At 42.8% G+C, this 24,249-nt stretch overlaps 1 long non-coding RNA gene across 1 annotated transcript; it reads left to right on the top strand.

The window, feature by feature from the left end:
- Window positions 1–500: 500 nt before the first annotated feature.
- Window positions 501–22,560, top strand: LOC139552328 (uncharacterized). The gene is made up of 5 exons (XR_011670414.1): window positions 501–1,030; window positions 20,739–20,985; window positions 21,269–21,385; window positions 21,502–21,645; window positions 22,305–22,560. It is a non-coding gene; the product is annotated as an uncharacterized lncRNA (long non-coding RNA).
- Window positions 22,561–24,249: the final 1,689 nt, after the last annotated feature.

Genomic DNA, 24,249 nt, shown 5'->3' with positions numbered 1-24,249 from the left:
TGTTGACCCGGATCACTGGTTGCTGCGGAAAAGGAGGAGGTTGAAAGGGGGGGTGAGTGTAACGGATGTGAAATGGCTAGCTAGTTAGCGGATACGCGCTAATAGCATTTCAATCGGTTACGTCACTTGCTCTGAGACCTGAAGTAGGGTTTCCCCTTGCTCTGCAATGGCCGCGGCTTTTGTGGAGCGATGGGTAACGATGCTTCGTGGGTGTCAGTTGTTGATGTGTGCAGAGGGTCCCTGGTTCGCGCCCGTGTCGGGGCGAGGGGACGTACTAAAGTTATACTGTTACACGTATCAGATCTACCTTTGAAACGTCCACTGCATATAATTTCAATAAAGGCAAAAAACATCTAGTGAAAAATATCAGCTGGGGCACACCCAAAACAGTAGAGGTGCTGGCGAGTAAACTAGTAGGTTATAAAAAAAGACTCACACGCTCCCAGTAACTTACTGGATAAACCCAGTGCTTAACTTTGGCAGGAGCTCACCGGACCTGAGTACTGGCACCTCAAATGTTTTGCTCCTGTTGCCCTTATAAAATATTAGCTCTAAAGGATTGTGGAGCTCTTGTACCTAAATGTAAACATTACCGGCACCTAAAATGAGTACTGGCGCCTATTTCATTCCAAGTCAAGCACTGACTCGGAGTCCCCATATTTGTTTCAATTCAGTCTGGTATGAGAACGGTAGCCCCATTCTGCAAAAGCATGGTGTTTGCGGAAAGCTGAGTATATTGGCTATTGATCAGTACCGTCACATTTTACTAACATATATGGGCATACAAATTTATAAAGGGGAGGCCGAGCAAATTACCTCATTTTAAGATGGCTGCTACCTACATTCCGGTTAGCGTTGTGAAGCATAAACGAAATAAACACGGAGTACGTTGGTACACACCGAAAGCCGGGACTCCACAGGTCATGCGGATATCTGCTTTGTCTGCCTGTGACTTACCGTTATCGATCACCAGACCCGAGAGTCGAAATTATTATTTTACACAACTTTTTCAGCAAACATCTTACACAAGGTAAGCTTCGATTTGGTCTGTGTTTGAGCTATAGTTACATGGGGATTATCACATTAATCGTTAGGTTGGTAAGAACAAATCTAGCCTCTTGTCAATGTTATCTGATGTATAACCTAATTGCATCATCGAATGTCCACCAAGTGACTATCTTTGCGCATCAAAAATATGTTGTTGCCTACTTATGCGCTGTCTGCATCCATATCTCCAGACACCACCACAATGTTTGAGAGGTTGGTGTTGTAGAACATTTTGGCACATCCAGTGTGCAAAAACATTGCCACATTCGAACACTGGAGAGATTGAAAGGACACTTGAATGTACCCTGGATACCCCATAACACCACCACAATGTTTGATTGAGGTTTATATGGTAGAAATTAGTGATACACCGTTATTACATTTTTGGCCGATACTGATATCTGATATTTTCCTTACCCCCCCCCCCCCCAAAAAACGATACCGATATTACATTTTTTAGCGACCTTTTAACTATTTAACTGTATTAGAACGCTTAACACACACACAGGCGCTGCGGTCTAAGGCACTGCATCTCAGTGCAAGAGGCGTCACTACAGTCCCTGGTTCGAATCCAGGCTGTATCACATCTGGCCTTGATTGGGAGTCCAATAGGGCAGCGCACAATTGGCCCAGCGTCGTCCGGGTTTGGCCGTCATTGTAAATAAGAATTTGTTCTTAACTGCTTTGCCTTACACACACACACACACACACACACACACACACACGCCACTGACCAAAAAGTAATTTTGTTTGCATTTACATATGGCCCCATTACCCGTAAAACATAATCAAAACCTATTTCTTTCACTTGCTTGCTGTGCTGTTTCGTTGTTCAGTCGTTTCATTCTCAACCAGGATTTCTCATACTATGGAACGCCGTTTGGGTCTTTGCGTGTCAAATAACACTAATTCACATGTCAAATAAGCATGTTGACCAATCAGGACCTGAATATGACTGCACGTCACAATCATTTAACGTGTTCATACATCTTTTACGTAGTTATAACACATTGATTACACTATCACTAGTATTTCATATGTTACAACGATTCATCAATACGTATGCTATGATGCTGGTAAAATTGTTTCGGGCACCTACAGTGCTGGTCATAAAAAAAGAAGCTAGCTCATGGTTGCAAACAATAGTCTTCCCCAAAAACATAGCAAAACAACAATCTGTTTCAGTAGCTAGCTAACTATAGCTATGTGTCATCATCTAAAATAACAATAATTTATAAGACGGTTCTTATTTGATTAATGGTGATAGGACCCATTTTTGTGAAGCTAGCCACAATAAGGTAGCAACAATAGTGTACTTTGCGGTTAGCCTTCCAAATAAAAGTATGTAATTGACAGTGATGCAAATTAATACAAATAGTAGAATTATGCCATAATTGTGTAGATCATGCTAAACGAGGTTGGAATGTTATATAAAATCAACAGAAATCTGTTGAAATCGCACTGGATGCATTATGCTTTAGAATTGCATTGGGGCATACTTATTTCACTGTACAGCCTTACCTATGGGTTGTGGATCAATGACATAGAGTATCAGTCTACTCAGTGACACAACATTAGCGTCGTAGGTCTTATTGCGGCACTCTGAAACAACTGAATTGAGTCACATTTATTGTCAACCTATGTGTAGAACACTATTCCAGAGGAAAAACAATACTGCGTGGATGTTTGAGTCTGATAACTCTGAGGATGTTGGGAAAAAATATTGGGTATTAAGTAGACTGATATCCCATTTCTTTGATCCCCAATCCTTAGGTGACGCTGTACAGTGCAATATGAATGCCAATACACACAATAGGCTGACTGGGGAGGTTTTCAGTCCCACGATAAGAGTTACAACGCTAAATTTGCATAAAGTCTTCACATTTGTGTTCTGTGGGTGTCAAAGTAGACTGATACCCCATTTCATTGCTTCACATTCCAACCTTATTTAACATTATCTAGTCTAAATATGGCATGATTCCACCAAGTGTAACCTTCTGCATCGCTTTCAAAGACATACTGTTATTTTGAAGGCAAACCGCAAATTCCACTATTGTGCCTAATCCTTATCGTGGCTAGCTTCACAACACATAACCCGGTCCCGTCGAGGCTCACTAGCCAGATGAAGCTAGCTGGCTGCTTATAACATTAGCTTTGGGCAACAGGGTTAAGTAGCTGGCTAGCTATTTATTTTCAGGAACTTAAGTTCAATTTCAACAAGTGGCTACCTAGCTAATACTTACTCACAAGGATTCCTGAATCATTGCTAAGAATAATGAAAATGACTGCAGTTTCTACTGGTCATTGTTTTCAGGCTGGTTGTTTTGGTGCTAGCTAGGTACCAAGCTAAAGCTAACAACCCCAGAAGTTGCGGTCTAACAAATAATGCTTTATTACCAACGTGGTATTGTAAACACATCGTTCGTGGCCGGTGTTTGCAGACTTTTTTGTACAGCTTTGACAGTGCTACTGATAGTAGTGGTGGCGCTTGGCTTGCACGTGCAAATTCAGAACACGGTTCTATTATAGAATGTTGTGTTATTTGACGTAAAATGAAAAGCTTATTTAACGCATCAAAAACTGTTATTTGACTCGTCTAATAGTGTTATTTGACGTGTGTCGTTTTTGACACGCAAATACCCAAACGGCGTTCCATACTATGTCGTGAAGCTAATAGCAGTGACACTATGACTGTGTAACTCTGGTATGGCAAAGGTTACCGGAGTGGTCGACCAGTCAGTGAAAGCCAACATCACCTACGACAGTGAACGGTTGATTGTCAAGGGCAATGAATTCCATTATCTTGGCGTTAATGGATTTCGCCTTTGAGTTGTCTCACTGAATTTTTCTTACTCTTTCAAATGACTGCTCGACTTGTTGACTGTTCGATCCACACAACAGACATTGTGGGCTAGATTAGGAATTATGTGTTGTACGTGTAGCGCAAAATTTTACGTGGCGTCATTACGTCATATAGGTATGCACGTCAGCTTTGACATCGGTTTTGCACATCGGCATTAAACTAGACATCGGGCCGATACCGATGTTGGCATTTTTAGCTAATATCGTCCGATTCCGATATGTTCACCGATTTATATCGTGCATCCCTAGTAGAAATTGTTTTTATACTTAACAAATAGCATTTAGGGTTTGCAAATATTTAATAGCACTGGAATGATCTAATTTACAGACATATGCCACTTTGGAGAAGTTTATGGACACTTGGAAATGTCCCGTGACCATACCTGACACCACTTACTAAAACATCTGCCCATTTCTAGTTGTTAGGTCTATCAATCCCATTTTTTAAAATTATATTGTTCACATGTTTTGGAAGCCATCTGATGTGTTTCCAGCTCTTGTCATCAATTATTCACGTTTAGCTTGTCAATGAAAGATGACTTTCAAAATAGAATAACGGTTATTGTGTGTCCTTGATCTTGTGTATTCCGAACTATGTAACGCCTATCTAGCTTCTGATAATTTCCACAATCTCCCAGATGTCTTCATTCCAAATATACTATGTTTTTGCATGTCAGAATCATGTAATTACACATGAATAGCAGTTACTTTTGGGTATGTCTATTTAGGTGGAAATCTACATTTTGCCATTACATTTGAGGTTTTCCTTAACTTCTCTAGGATAGGGGGCAGCATTTTCACGTTTGGATGAAAAGCATACCCAAATTCAACTGCCAGCTACTCATCCCCAGAAGATAAGATATGCATATTGTTAGTAGATCTGGATAGAAAACACTCTGACGTTTCTAAAACTGTTTGAATCATGTCTGTGAGTATAACATAACTTATTTAGCAGGCGAAACCCCGAGGACAAACCATTCAGATTTTTTTGAGGTCACTCTTTTCAATGGCAATCCAGATTTCTAATTGACCTTCTTGCAGTTCCTACCGCTTCCACTGGATGTCAAGTCTTTAGAAATTGTTTGAGGTTTTTTCCTTTGTGTAATGAAGAAGTACGGCCATTTTGAACGAGGGTCACTTGTTGTGTACTGTTTGTTAGAGGAGCGTGACCAGAAAGCTAGCTACAGTTTGTTTTAATCCTGTATTGAACACAGATCATTCCGTCTTCCATTTTATCGATTATTTACGTAAAAAAATACCTAAGGTTGTATTACAAAAGTAGTTTGAAATGTTTTAGCAAAGTTTACAGGTAGCTTTTGAGATATTTTGTAGTCACGTTTCACAAGTTGGAACCGGTGTTTTTCTGGATCAAACGCGCCAAATAAATGGACATTTTGGATATATATCGACAGAATTAATTGAACAAAAGGACCATTTGTGATGTTTATGGGACATATTGGAGTGCCAACAACAGAAGCTCGTCAAAGGTAAGGCATGAATTATATTTTTATTTCTGCGTTTTGTGTCGCGCCTGCAGGGTTGAAATATGCTTCTCTCTCTTTGTTTATTATGGTGCTATCCTCAGATAATAGCATCGTTTGCTTTCGCCAAAAAGCCTATTTGAATTCTGACATGTTGGCTGGATTCACAACCAGTGTAGCTTTAATTTGGCATCTTTCATGTGTGATTTAATGAAAGTTTGATTTTTATAGTAATTTATTTGAATTTGTCGCTCTGCATTTTCTCTGGCTTTTGGCCAAGTGAGACAGTAGCGTCCAGCCTAAAATCAGATTTTTGGATATAAATATGAACTTTACCAAACAAAACATACATGTATTGTGTAACATGAAGTCCTATGAGTGTCATCTGATGAAGATCAAAGGTTAGTGATTAATTTTCTCTATTTCTGCTTTTTGTTACTCCTCTCTTTGGCTGGAAAAATGGCTGTGTTTTTCTGTGACTTCGCTCTGACCTAACAATCGTTTGGTGTGCTTTCGTCGTAAAGCCTATTTGAATTCTGACATGTTGGCTGGATTCACAACAAGTGTAGCTTTAATTTGGTATCTTTCATGTGTGATTTAATGAAAGTTTGATTTTTATAGTAATTTATTTGAATTTGGCGCTCTGCATTTTTACTGGTTTTTGGCCAAGTGGGACATTAGCGTCCCACATATCCCAGAGAAGTTAACCAACAATGCAGTAAAATAGAGTTAAGAAAATATTTACTAAATAAACAAAAGTAAAAAAAAGTAACAATGAAATAACGAGGCTATATCCAGGGGGTACCGGTACCTAGTCAATGTGCGGGGGTACAGGTTAGTGGAGGTAATTTGTACATGTAGGTAGGGGTAAAGTGACTATGCATAGATAAACAGAGTAGCAGCAGTGTAAACAAGGGAGGTAGGGGAGTGTCAATGTAAATAGTCCTGGTGGTCATTTGACTAATTGTTCAGCAGTCTTATGGCTTGGGGGTAGAAGCTGTTAAGGAGCTTTTTGGATCTAGACTTGGTGGTCCGGTACCGCTTTCCGTGCGGTAGCAGAGAAAACAAGTCTATAACTTGGGTGACTGGAGTCTGACAATTTTATGGTCTTTCCTCTGACACTTCCTACTATATAGGTCCTGGATGGCAGGAAACTTGGCCCCAGTGATGGACTGGGCCGTATGCACTACACTCTGTAGCATCTTACGGTTGGATGCCGAGCAGTTGCCATACCAGGCGGTGATGTAACCAGCCAGGATGCTCTAGATGGTGCAGCTGTAGAACTTTGAGGATCTGGGGACCCATGACAAATCTTTTCAGTTTCCTGTTGGGGAAAATGTTTTGTCGTGCCCACTTCGACTGTCTTGGTATGTTTGACCCATGATAGTTTGTTGATGTGGACACCAAGGAACTTGAAACTCTCGTCCCGCTCCACTACAGCCCCGTTGATGAGAATGGGGGCATGTTCGGCACTCCTTTTCCTGTAGTCCATGATCAGCTCCTTTGTCTTACTCACGTCGAGGGAGACGTTCTTGTCCTGGCACCACACTGCCAGGTCTCTTGACGACCTCCTTATAGGCTGTCTCATCGTTGTTGGTGAACAGGCCTACCACTGTTTTGTCGTCAGAAAACTTAATGATGGTGTTGGAGTCGTGCTTGGCCACGCAGTCATGGGTGAACAGGGAGTGCAGTAGGGGACTAAGCCCTGAGGGGCCCCAGTGTTAAGGATCAGCGTGACAGTCATGTTGTTGCCTACTCTTACCACCTGGGGGTGGCCTGTTCGGAAGTCCAGGATCCAGTTGCAGAGGGAGGTGTCAAAGTCCTTAGCTTAGTCTTGAGCTTTGTGGACACTGATGCTGAGCTGTATTTAATTAACAGCATTCTCACACAGGTGTTCCTTTTGTACAGGTGGGAAAGGGCAGTGTGGAGTGCAATAGAGATTGCCTCATCTGTGGATCGGTTGGGGCGGTATGAGAATTGGAGGGGGTCCAGTGTTTCCAGGAGGATTGTGTTGATGTAAGCCATGACCTGCCTTTCAAAACACTTCATGGCTACTGACGTGAGTGCTACGGGCCGGTAGTCATTTAGGAAGGTTACCTTCGCTTTCTTGGGCACGGGGATTATTGTGGTCTGCTTGAAACATGCAGGTATTACAGACTCGGTCAGGGAGAGGATGAAAATGTCAGTGAAGACACTTGCCTGTTGGTATGTGCATGCTCTGAGTACACGTCCTGGTAATCCGTCTGGACATGCGGCCTTGTGAATGTTGACCTGTTTAAAAGGTCTTACTCACATCGGCTACAGGGAGCATGATCACACAGTCGTCTGGAACAGCTGGTGCTCTCATGCATGCTTCGGTGTTGCTTGCCTCGAAGCGAGCATAAAGGACATTTAGCTCGTCTGATAGGCTTGTGTCACTGGGCAGCTCGTGGCTGGGTTTCCCTTTGTAGTCCGTAATGATTTGCAAGCCCTGTCTCATCCGACGAGCATCCGAGCCGGTGTAGTAGGATTCAATCTTAGTCCTGTATTGACGTTTTGCATGTTTGATGGTTCGTCTGAGGGCATAGCGGGATTTCTTATAAGCGTCCGGATTAGTGTCCCGCTCCTTGAAAGCAGCAGCTCTAGCCTTTAGCTCAGTGCAAATGTTTCCTGTAATCCATGGCTTCTGGTTGGGATATGTACGTACGATCACTGTGGGGACGAATTTGTCGATGCACTTATTGATGAAGCCGGTGACTGAGATTTATTTTATTTAACCAGGAAGGGCTCATTGAGATTTAAAATCTATTTTTCAAGAGCGTCCTGGCCAAGATGGTGCTGTCTAAGTCACTACAAAAATTACAGACAAACATGAAAAACTACAAGTAATCTAGTAAAAACCATAGAATTCACAAGAGTATAACAAAATCAAAAAAAGCAAATTTAAAAACATTGACAGGTTAGGGAATCAGTCTCAAGATCATTCATCAGTGATTTAAAAATACCAATCGGGACAAGTTCTTCCAGTTTAAAAGTATTTTGTAAGGCGTTCCAAGAAGATGGCGCAGAGTACATAAAAGCCCTTTTACCAAATTCAGTTCAGACATTTGGAACAGTTAGCAGGATAAAGTCCAGCAAACGAAGAGAGTACCCACCACATTTCTGAACAATAAAAATGCCCAAATAAAAGTATACCAGTGACTGAGCCTACGAGTGACTAGAGAAGGCCAGCCAACCCTGGTATACAAAGTGCAGTGGTGCGTAAGGGTTTTGCAGTTTAAAATAAATCTCAAAGTGCCATGGTAAAGGGTGTCAATTGATCTCTAACACTGAGCGGAAGCATTCATATATAAAATATCCCTATAGTCTAGTAAAGGCATAAATGTAGCTGATACTAGCCTCCTTCTGGCTTCAAAAGAAAAACAGGCCTTATTCCTAAAATAAAATCCCAATTTCAGCTTCAATTTTTTTGTAAGTTGTTGAATATGCAATTTAAAAGAGGCCGTCATCAATTAAAATTCCAAGATATTTATATGAGGTTACAACCTCAATCTCCTTGCTCTGACAGGTAGTAATAGGTGAAAGGTTCGGATGTCTATTTCTTGCTTTTGTCAGTATTGAGGATAAGCTTCAATTGACACAAGGTATGTTATACTCCTCAATGCCATTGGATGAATCCTGGAACATATTCCAGTCTGTGCTAGCAAAACAGTCCTGTAGCGTAGCAGCCTTGTTATCTGACCACTTCCATATAGTGCAAGTCACTGGTACGTCCTGCTTTAGCTTTTGCTTGCAAGCAGGAATCAGGAGGATAGAATAATGGTCAGATTAGCAAAATGTAGGGCCAGGAGAGCATTGTATGCTCTGTGTGTGGAGTTAAGGTGGTCTATATATTTTCTTTCCTCTGGTTACACATGTGACATGCTGGTAGAAATGAGGTTAAACGGATTTAAGTTTGTCTGCATTAAAGTCCCCGGACACTAGGAGCGCTGTTTCTGGATGAGCATTTTCTTGTTTGCTTATGGCCTTATACAGCTCGTTGAGTGCGGTCTTAGTGCCAGCATCGGTTTGTGGTGGTAAATAGATGCCTACGAAAAATGTAAATGAATACGCTCTTGGTAGCTAGTGTGGTCTACAGCTTATCATGAGGTACTCTACCTCAGGCGACTTCCTTGATATTGGAAATTGCGCACCAGCTGTTATTGACAAATACCCCCACCCCTTGTCTTACCTGACGTAGCTGTTCTGTCCTGCCGATGCATGGAAAACCCAGCCACCTGTATATTATGTGTCGTCGTTCAACCACTACTGGGTGAAACATAAGATATTACCATTTTTAATGTCCTGTTGGTAGGATAGCCTCGAACGGAGATCATCCAGTTTATTCTCCAGTGATTGCACGTTGGACACTGGAACGGATGGTAGAGGTGGGTTACCCACTCAGCGACAAATTTTCACCAGGCACCCCGATCTCTGCCCCCTGTATTTCCGTCTATTCTTCACTCGGAGGATTTGGCGGGGATTTGGCGGGGATTTGGGCCTGGTCTCGGAGAAGCAGTATATCCTTTGCGTCGGACTCATTAAAGAAAATGTTTGTCAAGTTCGAGGTGAGTAATCACTGTTTTGATATCCAAAAGCTGTTTTCGGTCATAAGAGACTGTAGCAGCAACATTATGTACAAAATAAGTTAAACAATGCGAAAAAACACAAGATGGCACAGTTGGTTAGAAGCCCGTAAAACGGCAGCCATCCCCTCTGCCGCCATTATTCTTTCTTAAGATTGGTGGATGAATCTCATTATTGTAATCCTTTTGTGAATATTCGATGAGGATTATTGACGTCAACCGCCTGTATTCAATGGAGAGATGCTATGCTACAAGCCTCATGCCATGAATATGCATAGCCATCTCGAGACAACTCTGATAGTGTTTTTAATCAAAGTTGCTGGGATGTCACATGTCCGACTTACAGGATATCAATATACTCGTAACTACTTAAGCATTTTGAAACTTCTATTCGATCAAACAAACTTCACATAGCAAATATGCCATTAATTTTTTTGTTGACCAAATTCAATACACTCTCATTGACCTCTATACAAAAACTCCTTGCTTGGTGGGCGACGCAACACACAAACGCCACCTGCTGGAGGGAGACCGAGTTGGGCCTCAGTCTTCCTCATCCTCGCTGATATTTCTCAACGATGGAAAGGTACAATCGACCAATCACGAGGTGGTGTGATGTAAACAACCATTCAGATTCCCCCCACACATGAGGACGGCATAATCCTGCTCAGCTGCTACAATCCCGGTTTCCCAAAAGCATTTTAAGGCGAAGTTCATTGTTAGAACCTTCGTAGGAGCATTGTTAAATCACCGAACTGTTTCCCAAAACCATCGCTATTAATCTAACGCCTGCCGCAGACCACTCGTACAGCTAAGTCAGTCGTTAGATGCTTTTTTTGCCCTCCCACGTCACTTTATACACAGAAGATCTCCACTAAGCATAGAATCACATGGTGTATATGTGACCACAGATAACATCAAAACAAAGTTGCCAATGTCTTTGCAATTGATACAAAGCGATGGGTGAAAAGATGCTTCAAATGAAAACCTAGATGACTGCATTAAAATATAAAGAGCTAACTATAGGCCTATTTGAATCATATTTAAATAAATGTCATGTTCCATCAATTGAGTTATATTTGTCTGAACTCATTTCATGATGTGTAGCCTAACATGTGCTCAATGATAAGTGATTTAAGTGCATTTTTATTCGGTAAGCATTAGAATAAGCCACTTCAATACTTGAAGACGTAGGTGGTAGGTAACTCAGAGCTTATCCGTCATCAGTATTGTGAAATAATTTGAATGTTAAGGTTAGACTTGAATGGCGAAGGTTGATCCGAGAGCAGCGCTCCCTTTCAATCCTAATCGCACTTGGTGTTTCGAGAAATGCATGTTACATCTTTGGGGATTAAAACACTAGTAGGCCTAAATTCCAGGCAACTGATTTCTCCTGCACTGGCAGGCTTACCTCTGGCTCAAAAGGAAAGTGGAAAATCATTCCTGCCTACTCTTAATTGTTTAGTAACTTGTCTGTTCTTTATTTGTTTTTTGTCCTCCAATTTGTTTGGTCAACCTTTCAACCTGAGGGGTATCCTACGAAGCAAGCGAGATCTACTCAGACTTCATCCGTACTACGACAGGGATATTGCACGTCTGCCTGCCGCTACCTCCTGTGGAGGTGGTTGAGCAACACTGGGCTGTAACTGGAGCAGAGATGGCTGGATGGGTAAGGGGGGTTAAGAGTTGAGGAGGACTGGTTGGAGTGTAGTGGTGGAGAGGAAAAAGGTGGAGGTAGAGTAGTGCGAGGGAAGGTTAAGAAGAAGAGGAAGCCTGAGGAGACTTTGCAGGTCTTGTCGGAGGAGAGTAGTGATGAGGGAGGTTCGGTTCGCAGTATTGCAGTATTCAGTATTCGGTTCGCAGGTGTTGGTGAAATTTAAGGACGAGGGTGGAGTCACGGCGGTGAGTCCGATCATGTTGACTAGGGATTTGGAGAGTAAAGTAGGAGAGGTTGTGTCTGCTGAAGGTCTTCGTGATGGAAGTTTGGTGTGTTTAAATGTAAACAGTATGAGGAGGTCAAACTCAAGCAGGTATGTAAATGTGTAGTTGATAAATTAGTAGCGTGCCCGATCAAACTGGACGGTAGTGGGTGAAGGGAGTACAGGAGTATGTAGTGGAAGAGGTGGTGTTGGGAGGTGGGAACATGGTTATAGTGAACTTTTACTTTGGTAGTGGTATGGGGGATGATTAAGAGGATGAGTGGGGTCAGACAAGATTGGGATCTCCCTGTGCTGAAAGTGGGGCGATTGTTGCAGTGAGAGATATGGAGAAGGCAGAGATGTTAGCCCAGGCATTTGTGAAGGTGCACAGCTCTAATAATCGGACAGAAGAGAACATCCGGGGATCCTGGATCAGAGGGAGATGGTGGGGGATGCATTGGATGCCCCTTTTACATTGCATGAGATAAGAGAGCCTTAGCTAAAGCTGGGGTAGCATCTCCTGATGTGTTACATCATGAAGTCTCATCTCAGAGACACTGCAATGGAGAAAGTATTGGGCATTTACAATAAGGTGTGGCAGGAAGGGAAACTGCCTGGAAGTAGGTTTTAGTGGTTGCCAATACGGAAACCAGGGGAAGGCCCTACAACTCCTTCAAGCGATTGGCCGATAGCGTAGACATGTATGGAAAGTTATGGAAAGGATGAAAGTCAGGCTGACTTACTTTATGAAGAATAGAGGACTAATGTCACAAGATCAAAGTGGGTTCAGAAAAGGCAGGGGAACGATGGATCCTGTACTGTGTGCCTTGAGTCAGTTATACAGAAGGAACAGGAAAAAGAGGTGGTGGTAGACACTTTCTTAAATTTAGAGAATGGAGTTGATGGCCATACTCTTGGCTGCAGAGTGGGTGGAGGTGGTGAGGCCAGACAGGGTAGTCATCGGCTCTGACACCTTTGCAGCACTGATGAGCTTAAATTAATTTGTGTCTCGGAGCAGACAGGATGTATTGTATGAGGTTTTGCAGTGCTTGTAAAGGGTGAGACAGATATTTGGGATGTTCGTCTGAGTACCAGCTCATGTGGGAGTAGATGGAAATGAGGATGTGATCGACAAGCAGGTTCTTAAACATCCTAATGTTGAGATGGAATTGTCAATCAGTAAAGCTGTTGTTAACCATAAAAACAAATGGCAGGCACTGTGGAAAGGGGAGGGAACTGGAAGAAACCTGTATAAGATTCAGGAAAAGGTGGGGGCAGAGACATCAGGCCGAGAGAGAAGGGAGGAAAGTGTAATCACAATGCTGAGACTGGTACACAAGGCTCAATAGTACAAATTGGTGGGGAAACAGCCATCTGGGAGATGTGATCATTGTCAGGAGGCGCTGGTGACCGTGGAACACATTCTATTTCAGTGCCAGAAATATGGGAGGGAAAGGGAGTGATTTTATTATTAGATCTGTAGAGTAACTGGTTTGAAAAGCCAAGATTAAGTGAACTGCTGGGGATATCTTCAGGGGATATAGTATTTAATTATGTATTTATTTTCCTTAGGGTATTTTAGTCCTTCCATCTCTGGTCCATAATCCAATCCAGTTGGTGGCGGTAATGCATCTTAAAGTTGGTTGCCAACCGCCATTACAAATCCACAGAAGATAAACTCCAGCATATTTTTAACTGCTAGTGCACGTTGCACATAGTAAGTCGAACACTGAACTCTTCAATGAGATAATGCTGAAACATCAATCCATGGGCGAGTCAGTGCCACATTTTCGTTTGAGCCTAAATCAAAATGAAAGAAAAGTTATCTTGCAAATTCAGCAGTCTATGGTGTGAAATAGGTGTGCTTATCAATGCACAAGCACCTTTTCCCCACTCCTATCGCTCCTATCTGTGGAACATCTTGTTGTGTTGTGGCCACAGACATATCATCCATAGAAGGGGTTTGGAACCGCTTAACCTGGCCATTTGATTGTTAAACTCATGGGTACACGAGCAATAGCTGCCAGTCTGGGATGGGAACTATATGATTGGCTGTAATTTGCCTTATGCAAAATTCTAAATACAGTCGCGTGGAAAACATACGGTTTGGAAAGCAAATGCTGTCATAGTATTTAATACCTATTTTTTACACAAACATCTTAATACAGTATTTATTCAATTGTCTTCCTCAAATGAAGGGGATGATGACAATCTTTGCGAGATGGAGGGTATCTGATTTCATTGGTCCTCAACTCGTGACTCAGACACTTTATTTAGGACAAATGGAGTTAGCCTGCCCCGGAGCAGGTTAGTTTGCCATAGAAATTTACCTGCATAACTTACGTATGACCGGTTACTCAGAGTTGAACAAAGTTACACCTCTAGCTCCTCAAACCCAGTACTTACTCTGTTCTCTGTGAAGTAGGCTTCCAGAGTTTTTCAACCTTGGCTTAGTACTAGCGCGCTACAGTAGCTGACTGACTGTGCTGCTGTGATCATTTCCATCTGCCTGGAGCCTTCCTCTGATTGCCATCTTATTGTTGACTCTTCTCCTCTGCCCAATGCCACCTTTACCTCACGATCTCACTATTGGATTAGCTGACTCTGCTAACTGCAATTACCGGTAACATTATTTGATAACTGCTTAGATGGCGTTTTTACGTATTTTTAAAACTTTGGTTTACTTTAAAAGGGAACTGCACCCACTGATTTTGCCTTTGCTTTTTGGCTTGCTCATTAGACAAATCTTCAAAGTAGCCACCCTTTCTCTTGATGACAGCTTTGCACACTCTTGGCATTGTCTCAACCAGCTTCATGAGGTTGCCACCTGGAATGCATTTCAATTAACAGGTGTGCCTTCTTAAAAGTTAATATGTGGAATTTCTTTCCTTATTAATGCGTTTGAGCCAATCAGTTGTGTTACGACAAGGGTGCACCAGTCACTCCTGCAGCAAAGCACCCCCACAACATGATGCTGCCACCCCCGTGCTTCACGATTGGGACGGTGTTCTTCGGCTTGCAAACCTCCCCTTTTTCGTCCAAACATAACAATGGTCATTATGGCCAAACAGTTCTATTTTTGTTTAATCAGACCAGAGGACATTTCTCCAAAAAGTACGATCTTTGTTCCCATGTGCAGTTGCAAACTGTAGTCTGGCTTTTCTATGGCGGTTTTGGAGCAGTGTCGTCTTTCTTGCTGAGCGGCCTTTCAGGTTGTGTCGATATAGGACTCGCTTTACTGTGGATATAGATACTTTTGTACCTGTTTTCTCCAGCATCTTCACATGGTCCTTTGCTGTTGTTCTGGGATTGATTTGTACTTTTCGCACCAAAGTATGTTCAATTCTAGGAGACAGAACGTGTCTCCTTCCTGAGCGGTATAACGGCTGCGTGGTCCCAGGGTGTTTATACTTGCATACTATTGTTTGTACAGGTGTATAACATCGAGCACACAGCCATGCAATCTCCATTGACCAACATTGGCAGTAGAAAGACCTTACGGAAGAGCTGTGACTTAACGTGGCACAGTCATAGGGTGCCACATTTACAACAAGTCGGTTTGTCAAGTTTCTTCCTTGCGAGAGCTGCCCCGATCAGCTAAGTGATGTTATTGTCAAGTGGAAACGACTAGGAACAACAACAGCTCAGCCGCAAAGTTTTGTGCCACAAGCTCAGAAAACAGAACCACAGAGTGCTGAAGTGCGTCACGTGTAAAAATTACTAACATCTTCATGTTCTCAGTAACACTCACTACCAAGTTCCAAACTGCCTCTGGAAGCAACGTCAGCACAAGAACTGTTTGTCTGGAGCGTCATGAAATAGGTTTCCATGGCCGAGGAGCTGCACACAAGCCTAAGATCACCATGCCCAATGCCAAGCATCGGCTGGAGTGGTGTAAAGTTTTCCACCATTGTACTCTGGAGCAGTGGAAATGTGTTCTCTGGAGTGATGACTCACTCTTCACCATCTGGCAGTCCAACGTACGAATCTGGGTTTGGCGGATGCAAAGAGAACGCTACCTGCCCCAATGCATAGTGCCAACTGTAAAGTTTGATGGAGGAATAATGGTCTGGTGCTGTTTTTCCTGGTTTGGGCTAGGCCTCTTAATTCCAGTGTAGGGAAATTGTAACGCTACAGCATACACTGACATTCTAGACAATTCTGTGCTCCCAACTTTGTGGCAACAGTTTGGGGAAGGCCCTTTCCTGTTTCAGCATGACAATTCCCTTGTGCACAAAGTGAGGTCCATACAGAAATGGTTTGTCGATTGGTGTGGAAGACCTTGACTGACCTGCACAAAGCCCTGACCTCAACCCAATCGAACACCTTTTGAGATGAATTGGAACACAGACTGCGAGCCAGGCCTAATTGCCTGACCTCAGTTAATGCTCGTGGCTGAATGGAAGCAAGTCCCATTAGCAATGTTCCAACATCTAGTAGAAAGCCAGAAGAGTGGAGGCTGTTATTACAGCAAAGGGGGGGACCAACTCCATATTAATGCCCATGATTTTGGAACGTGATGTTCGACAAGCAGATGTCCACATACTTTTGGTCATGTAGTGTATTTACAACTCAAGTACAAGTTAACCAATGTTTAGGTGTACCCATGAGGCCAAGTAATTACGGGGCGTGTCTGGTTGACAAACTCACCTTTATCTTCTCTCCAGTCAATGTCTCCAGCTCAGCCTCCTGGCTGACCGTGAACGAGTTGACCATGACCTTGGTGCCTGTGGTCACGGTCACTTTGAAGTGGTCTCCATTCTGCTCAATCTCCGACACGCTCTTGATGTCCTTGCCCTTCTGGATGAGATCATCTGGCAAACCTAAGTGTTGAGGAGGAACATGTTAAAAGGGGTTGGCAGTACACATTGAACTACGTATACAAACTATGACTACTTATTTAAAACTTAGTACATTTTACTTTTCAGCCTATAGCCTTTCGCAATGGTGTGCAGGTTCTCTTTGGATTACACCTCCATGCTTTTCAATTTGGGAATTTGTAGTCAAGACATCTTTATATTTAAGAATAACCATAGCTGAGGAGCACCATAGTCAAGATGAGAAACCCAACTGACCTAGCAGTATTTCTGGGTACAGGGGTTATGCTATTGGTTACAAATAACCATTGAGCTAAAGTCCAAAGATTAGCTATCAGTCAGATAAGGTAATCTTACCTTATCTGGATGTCATGGACATCCAGTACCATAAAGTACAGCACTTTAAGTGCAATAGCCTAGGGCCATCAAACTATTGTAGAGGTTTAAGTTATAGCAGAATTTGCTATAAATAAATCACATTCAGAATTAGCTCAAATTGAGCTGTAGTAAGATGCATTTAAAAAAAAAAACATTGCATCTTGATTTTGTCCAAAGTAACTTAGCAAAAGCGCACTTTTAATGGCAACTTTTGTTGACATGCCATTTTTGTTATTAGCTGTATAGATGAAATTTGGGATGTGTTCAGTGTGAACAGCTTTAGACAATGTAATACTAAAACAATTGTTTACAAATATTACAATAAGTTAGCTGACCAACTATGACCACCCTAATACAAATACCCACACTATATACAGTGCATTTGAAAAGTATTCAGACCCCTTGACCTTTTCCACATTGTTACATTAGCCTTATTCTAAAATAGATGAACAATTCCTCAATCTACACACAATACCCCATAATGACAAACCAAAAACACGTTTTTTAGAAATGTTTGTATATATATGTATATACACTGCTCAAAAAAATAAAGGGAACACTTAAACAACACAATGTAACTCCAAGTCAATCACACTTATGTGAAATCAAACTGTCCACTTAGGAAGCAACACTGATTGACAATAAATTTCACATGCTGTTGTGCAAATGGAATAGACAAAAGGTGGAAATTATAGGCAATTAGCAAGACACCCCCAATAAAGGAGTGGTTCTGCAGGTGGTGACCACAGACCACTTCTCAGTTCCTATGCTTCCTGGCTGATGTTTTGGTCACTTTTGAATGCTGGCGGTGCTTTCACTCTAGTGGTAGCATGAGACGGAGTCTACAACCCACACAAGTGGCTCAGGTAGTGCAGCTCATCCAGGATGGCACATCAATGTGAGCTGTGGCAAGAAGGTTTGCTGTGTCTGTCAGCGTAGTGTCCAGAGCATGGAGGCGCTACCAGGAGACAGGCCAGTACATCAGGAGACGTGGAGGAGGCCGTAGGAGGGCAACAACCCAGCAGCAGGACCGCTACCTCCGCCTTTGTGCAAGGAGGAGCACTGCCAGAGCCCTGCAAAATGACCTCCAGCAGGCCACAAATGTGCATGTGTCTGCTCAAACGGTCAGAAACAGACTCCATGAGGGTGGTATGAGGGCCCGACGTCCACAGGTGGGGACCTTATATATATATATATATATATATGGATTTTATATATTTCTTTCATCCATTTTAGAGTAAGGATGTAATGTAACAAAATATTAAGTCATGGTCTGAATACTTTCTGAAAGTACTGTATATATTCAGTTTTGCCAATTGATTGTTGATGTTCTGTTGAAATGGTCAGAAAAAACTATGTTTCTTATAAAAAGAAGTGATGTAGTTAGTCTCTCCTTAACTCTTAGCCAAGAGAGACTGGCATGCATAGTATTGATATTAGCCCTCTGATTACAGTGACGTGCCACTCTGTTCTGGGCCAGCTGCAGCTTAACTAGGTCTTTCCTTGCAGCACTCGACCACAGGACTGGACAATAATTAAGACAATACAAAACTAGAGCCTGCGGGACTTGCTTTTTGGAGTGTGGTGTCAAAAAAGCAGACCATCTCTTTATTACGGACAGACCTCTCCCCATCTTTACAACCATTGAATCTATGTTTTTTGACCATGACCATTTAAAATCTAAGGTAACACCAAGTAATTTAGTCTCAACATTAACAGCCACACCATTCATTGTCAGATTCAGCTGAGGTCTAGAACTTAAGGAATGATTTGGTACCAAATAAAATGCTCTTAGTTGTAGAGATGTTCATGACCAGTTTATTACTGGACACCTAATCAAAAAAACAGACTGCAACTCTTTAAGGGTTTCAGTGACTTCATTAGCTGTGGTTGCTGATGCATTTATGCTTGAATCATCAGCATACATGGACACATGCTTTGTTTAATGCCAGTGGCAGGTCATTGCTGCAGAGGATAAGTTCATTAGAGTTAACTGCGTGTCAGATTGCATCCCAAATAAATGCTTTAGTTCAAGTAATAGACACATCTCAACATCAACTGTTCAGAGGAGACTGTGAATCAGGCCTTCATCGTCGAATTACTGCAAAGAAACCACTACTAAAGGACACCAATAAGAAGAAGAAACTTGCTTGGGCCAAGAAACACAAGCAGTGAATCTTTCCTTTGGTCTGATGAGTCCAAATGTGAGATTTTTGGTTCCAACTGTCTTTGTGAGACGTAGACAATCTGACTTTGTAGATTACATTCCTTTCTCCCTTTTTTTCCTCATGTTCTTTGTTTGTCTGTATGCTATCCTCTTCTAACCAGATGATCTCCGCATGTGTGGTTCCCACCGTGAAGCATGGAGGAGGTGGTGCTTTGCATGTGACACTGTCTGTGATTTATTTTGAATTCAGGACACACTTAACCAGCATGGCTACAACAGCATTCTGCAGCGATACGCCATCCCATCTCATTTGGGCTTAGTGGGACTATCATTTGTTTTTTAACAGGATGATGACCCAACACACACCTCCAGGCTATTTGATAAAGAAGGAGAGTGATGGTAGTGCATCAGATGATTTGGCCTCCAATCACCTGACCTCAACCCAAGAGCGGTGGTTTGGGATGAGTTGGACTGGAGAGTAATGGAAAAGCAGATTTTCCATTACTCTTACAAGTGCTCAGCATATGTGGGAACTCCTCCAAGACTGTTTTAAAAGCATTCATCATGAAACTGGTTGCGATAATGCCAAGAGTGTGCAAAGCTGTCATCAAGACAAAGTGTGGCTACTTTGAAGAATATAAAATATATTTAAATTTAACACTTGTTTTGGTTACGACATGATTCCATATGTGTTAGTTCATAGTTTATGTCTTCACTATTATTCTACAATGTAGAAAATAGTAAAAATAAAGAAAAACCCTTCAATGAGTAGGTGTGTCCAAACTTTTGACTGGTACTGTATATATATGCTACCTAGCTAGCTAGAATCCACATGGATCCATTTTAGCTAGATATCTTGCTATTCGTGAGATCGCCAGCTCACTAACAAGCTAAATGTAACAGATCTAATGTGACTCAAGTCAGCCTGGCTATAACTAACGTTAGCTAGATACTTTATCCTAAAACAATTAAATGATTTTGAAGTGATCTGTGCAGTTTGTCTAGCTAGTGATTTTCTTTAGCTAGTATCTTGGTTAGCCAGCCCACATTGAATGTCGTTGATTGAGGCTAGCAAGCTAGTGTGTGTCAAATTCACATTAAATAGCTTTCAAACACAATTATAGATGGCTAGGTAAACACCATTACTATCCTGCTATCTAGCTCATAATTGTTAAGTAAAAATAAGACAGAGTGTAATTACATTAATAAATGTGTCTGCATTGCTTGAGCAAACTTATTTTTAGAAGATTAGGATGAAAAGGTGGTCTCGGTACGTGCTTCCCAAACTTGGGGTCGGGGTCCCCTGAGAAGATCTATACAAACAAATTATTATATTTTCTTCTATTCAAATGGGTGTAGAATAAAACCTTTTAGTGTCAAGTAAGGACTGTTTACACTGTCGTTTGCTGTTTACACTTGGCTAAAACCTAGCCTACTATTAAATACATTATCGTTCTCCACAGGTTCCCATTTCATGACAAGCTCAGGCTGCAGCAGTGGGTAGCAGATTTCAGGTGAATGAATTGCAAACAAAGCCAACACTCTCGTCTCTGTGCCCATCACTTTGAACATGAGTGTTTTCAGCATGATGACAAGGGAAAGGTCCGCCTCATCCCGACTGCTGTGCCCACCATTTTCTCCTCCCCTGATCGTCCTCAAAAGGGGTCACAATGCCCAATTGAAAGACAAAGGAATATGGTTGGTACAGAGGTAAGTGTGAATGTTGATCATGCGAAAGCGTCTGCTGTACATGATCACACTTACTGTGTAAGAAACGTCGTTGAGGATGCAGATGCTGGTCACAGCAATATCACTGTGATGCTGCATCTGCATGATGACACAAGACGTGTGTCAGATGTAGGCCTACGTTAATGATATAACTGTGAGAGTCGATGTAAGTGAGGAAAGTGTGGCGTCAAGAGGTCCATGATACTGGGATTAATGATCATGTTTATGCTTGGACACCCCTTGTTCCTGAAAAAAACTACTGTAGGCTACTGACGTCACCAGGCGACGTTCCCACACCTCAGCTGAGCAATGAGTATCAAAATCCAATACCGACAAACCCACGCTCTATCCCAGTTTGCCTGCATTTTTTTTCTTCATTGGCGTGAGTGTCATTTACTGTTTGTTTTCACATGCCACATACCTGAGGTCCTCTTGTGTGTTCCACCTCCAGCTAACGTTGATCGCATGCCATTTATCCAATTTCAATTGTGTTCCAAGCTGGCCGCTGCTGATTCCTTGCCTCTACCAGAGAGCTACCTGGCTAACTAGAGTGGAGCTGCAGGCTGCATCACTAGGCGATGTTCCCACACTTCAGCTGAGCAGAGGATCCAATACGACAAACCATGCAGCAGATCCTCAATGGTATAGTGTCTTGGTTAAATACAAAGACTCCTTTACATTTGAATTGACAATGGTGCTTGTGTGCATCTAAGATGTTTTATAAGCGGCATGATTAGAGGCATAACCATATGGCTATGGAAGTATAGGAGAAACTATTGTTAATGATATCTATCAATCTTGCATACTGTTTTCTGAAAGTTATTTCAAAACATTTTACTGCAGTGGCCTAAGTCAGGGTCACACAGTGTTTCTTGATAGTCTTAAACAAATATACTTTGAAACAAAAGTACACACCTTACACATGGTTATGGGCTTAAAAAAATAAGACACCTCTAACATGTCAGTTAGAGTTGAAATGCATTCAATTTTGAGTGCATACCAATATTACACTTTATACATCAGTGAAGACTGAAATATAACAATCGCTTGACATAGAAACAACAGATTTTTGGCATTACATTTATTTGAATAATTATGAAATTGTGAAAAATATTAATAACATTCCACCCATGAGGCCACTAGAGGGCGATTTAACACTGATTTGGACTACCTGTTTATTTCAAAACACCCATACTGATGAAAGTGACCTTATGGAATTCCTAGATATTGTCACACCCTGATCTGTTTCACCTGTCTTTATGCTCGTTTCCACCCTGTGTTCTCTGTTGGTCTGTTGCCAGTTCGTCTTGTCAGGTTTTACCAGCGTGTTTTCCCATCTCCCTGCTTCATCAAGTTCTGTTTCCCTGGTTCTGACCCCGAGCCTGCCTGCTGTTCTGTACCTGCCCAACTGTGACCCATTTACGAACCTCTGCCTGACCCCGACCCTCCCTACTGTTCAGTACCTTATACACTCTGCCCTGGATTACGGACCTCTGCCTGTCTTTGACCTGTCTTTTACCTTCCCCGTTTGGGTCAATAAACATCTCTAGCTGTCTGCATCTGGGTCTTATCCTGAGTTAATGGCAGACTCGGACCAACTCCACAATGCTGTCTCCCTTCAAGGAGCTACCATTGGAAGACACAAGGAGTTACTGCAATGTGTTATGGAGGGACTCCATACCCTGGCAGAACGCCATGACCAGGCGTTCGATACAATTCCGCGGATTCTCTACTGGGCAGTGGTTCACACCAGTAATTTCTCAGCCTACCCCAGTGTCCCATGAACCCCATTTACCTCCTCCGGAGCGCTACGCTGGAGATTCTGGAACTTGACAGGCTTTTCTCTCCCAGTGCTCCCTCATTTTTGAGCTGCAGCCTTCTTCATTCCCCTCGAGGATGGCGTACATCAACGCAGATGTCCGGGAGGGAGGGAGCCTGGGCTATGGCGGTGTGGGAGTAGTCTTTAGTCTGGTTCAGTCTGGAGGAGTTCGTGGCAGAAGTTCGGAAGGTGTTTGATTCTCCGTTGTCCAGGAGAGAGGCTGCTACGTCAAGACTCCCGTAGTGTGGTAGACTACGCAGTGGATTTTACCATGTTGGCGGCTGAGAGTTCCTGGAACGTGGAAGCATTGTTCGACATGTTCCTTCATGGATTATCGGAGGGGATCAAAGATGAGCTCGCAGCCCGGGAGCTGCCCATGGACTTTGACTGTCCGGATCGATGGGCGGCTTCGAGAACGTAGGAGGGAGAAGGAATCTGTGCCCTATCGTCTTCATTCACCCTCGATTCCCACCTCGCCTCTGAAGAATCCCGGAAACCCCCGAAGTCTACATGTCCGCGTGAACCCGACGTCACCGAGTGCTGCCGACTTGCCTCCTTTCGGAGTCCATGCACCTGCGCAGGAGTCCATCTACACCCAGAGCAGTCTATATTGTGGAGCTACGGGAAATGTTGTAGGTACCTGCCCATTTAAAAACCCAGGCTCATCAAGAAGGGGCGAGTACCCTGGTGGGCCATATGGTGAAGTTTTCCTCTTCCCTTAATCGCACCCCTTTCCATGCCATCCTGCTGTGGGGGAACCAGACGAAATCCCTCCGGGTACTCATCGACTCTGGGGCCAATGACTTTTTTTGGGGATGCTACCCTGGTGTTTGAGCTGGGCATCCCCACTCAGCCCCTCTCCTATCCCGTGGACGTTAGAGCGCTGGTCGGGCGCTCTATAGGCCAGGTCACTCACAATACCACTCCCATCAACCTACAAGTGTTAGGGAACCACAGCGAGGCAATCCAATTTATGCTGATTAAGTTTCCTCGGGTTCCGGTGGTATTGTGAAACTCTTGGCTCCAGCAACACAATCCCCTCATAGACTGGACTGCTGGTGCCATTATGTGCTGGAGCCCATTGTGCCATGCCCATTGTCTGAAGTCAGCGCAGCCTGCCCCAGGACGTCCAGCCCACAGCCCAGTCTTCCTACAGGCTGGTACTCAGGGTGTGGGGTGCTATGGTCATTGTCTCCACCTAGTAATGAAATACAGAAGTGGAACCAGTAAAAAAAAAAATACATGGAAAACTGGGAAAGCTTAGGTGTAATTGATATACAAATATTACTTTATAATGCATGTTGAATATGTTGAGTATTGGAAAATGAACAACAGGGCTAAGTAACACCAGGGATAACAACAACAAAAAACATAAAAAGCTTAGGCAAAGAGATCTAACAAGTGGTTTGGACAACAGTTAGTGAGCT

Source organism: Salvelinus alpinus, chromosome 24, assembly GCF_045679555.1.
Source record: "Salvelinus alpinus chromosome 24, SLU_Salpinus.1, whole genome shotgun sequence".
In the NCBI taxonomy this organism is placed as follows: Eukaryota; Metazoa; Chordata; class Actinopteri; order Salmoniformes; family Salmonidae; genus Salvelinus; species Salvelinus alpinus.
This window is presented reverse-complemented; position numbering and strand designations above follow the sequence as displayed.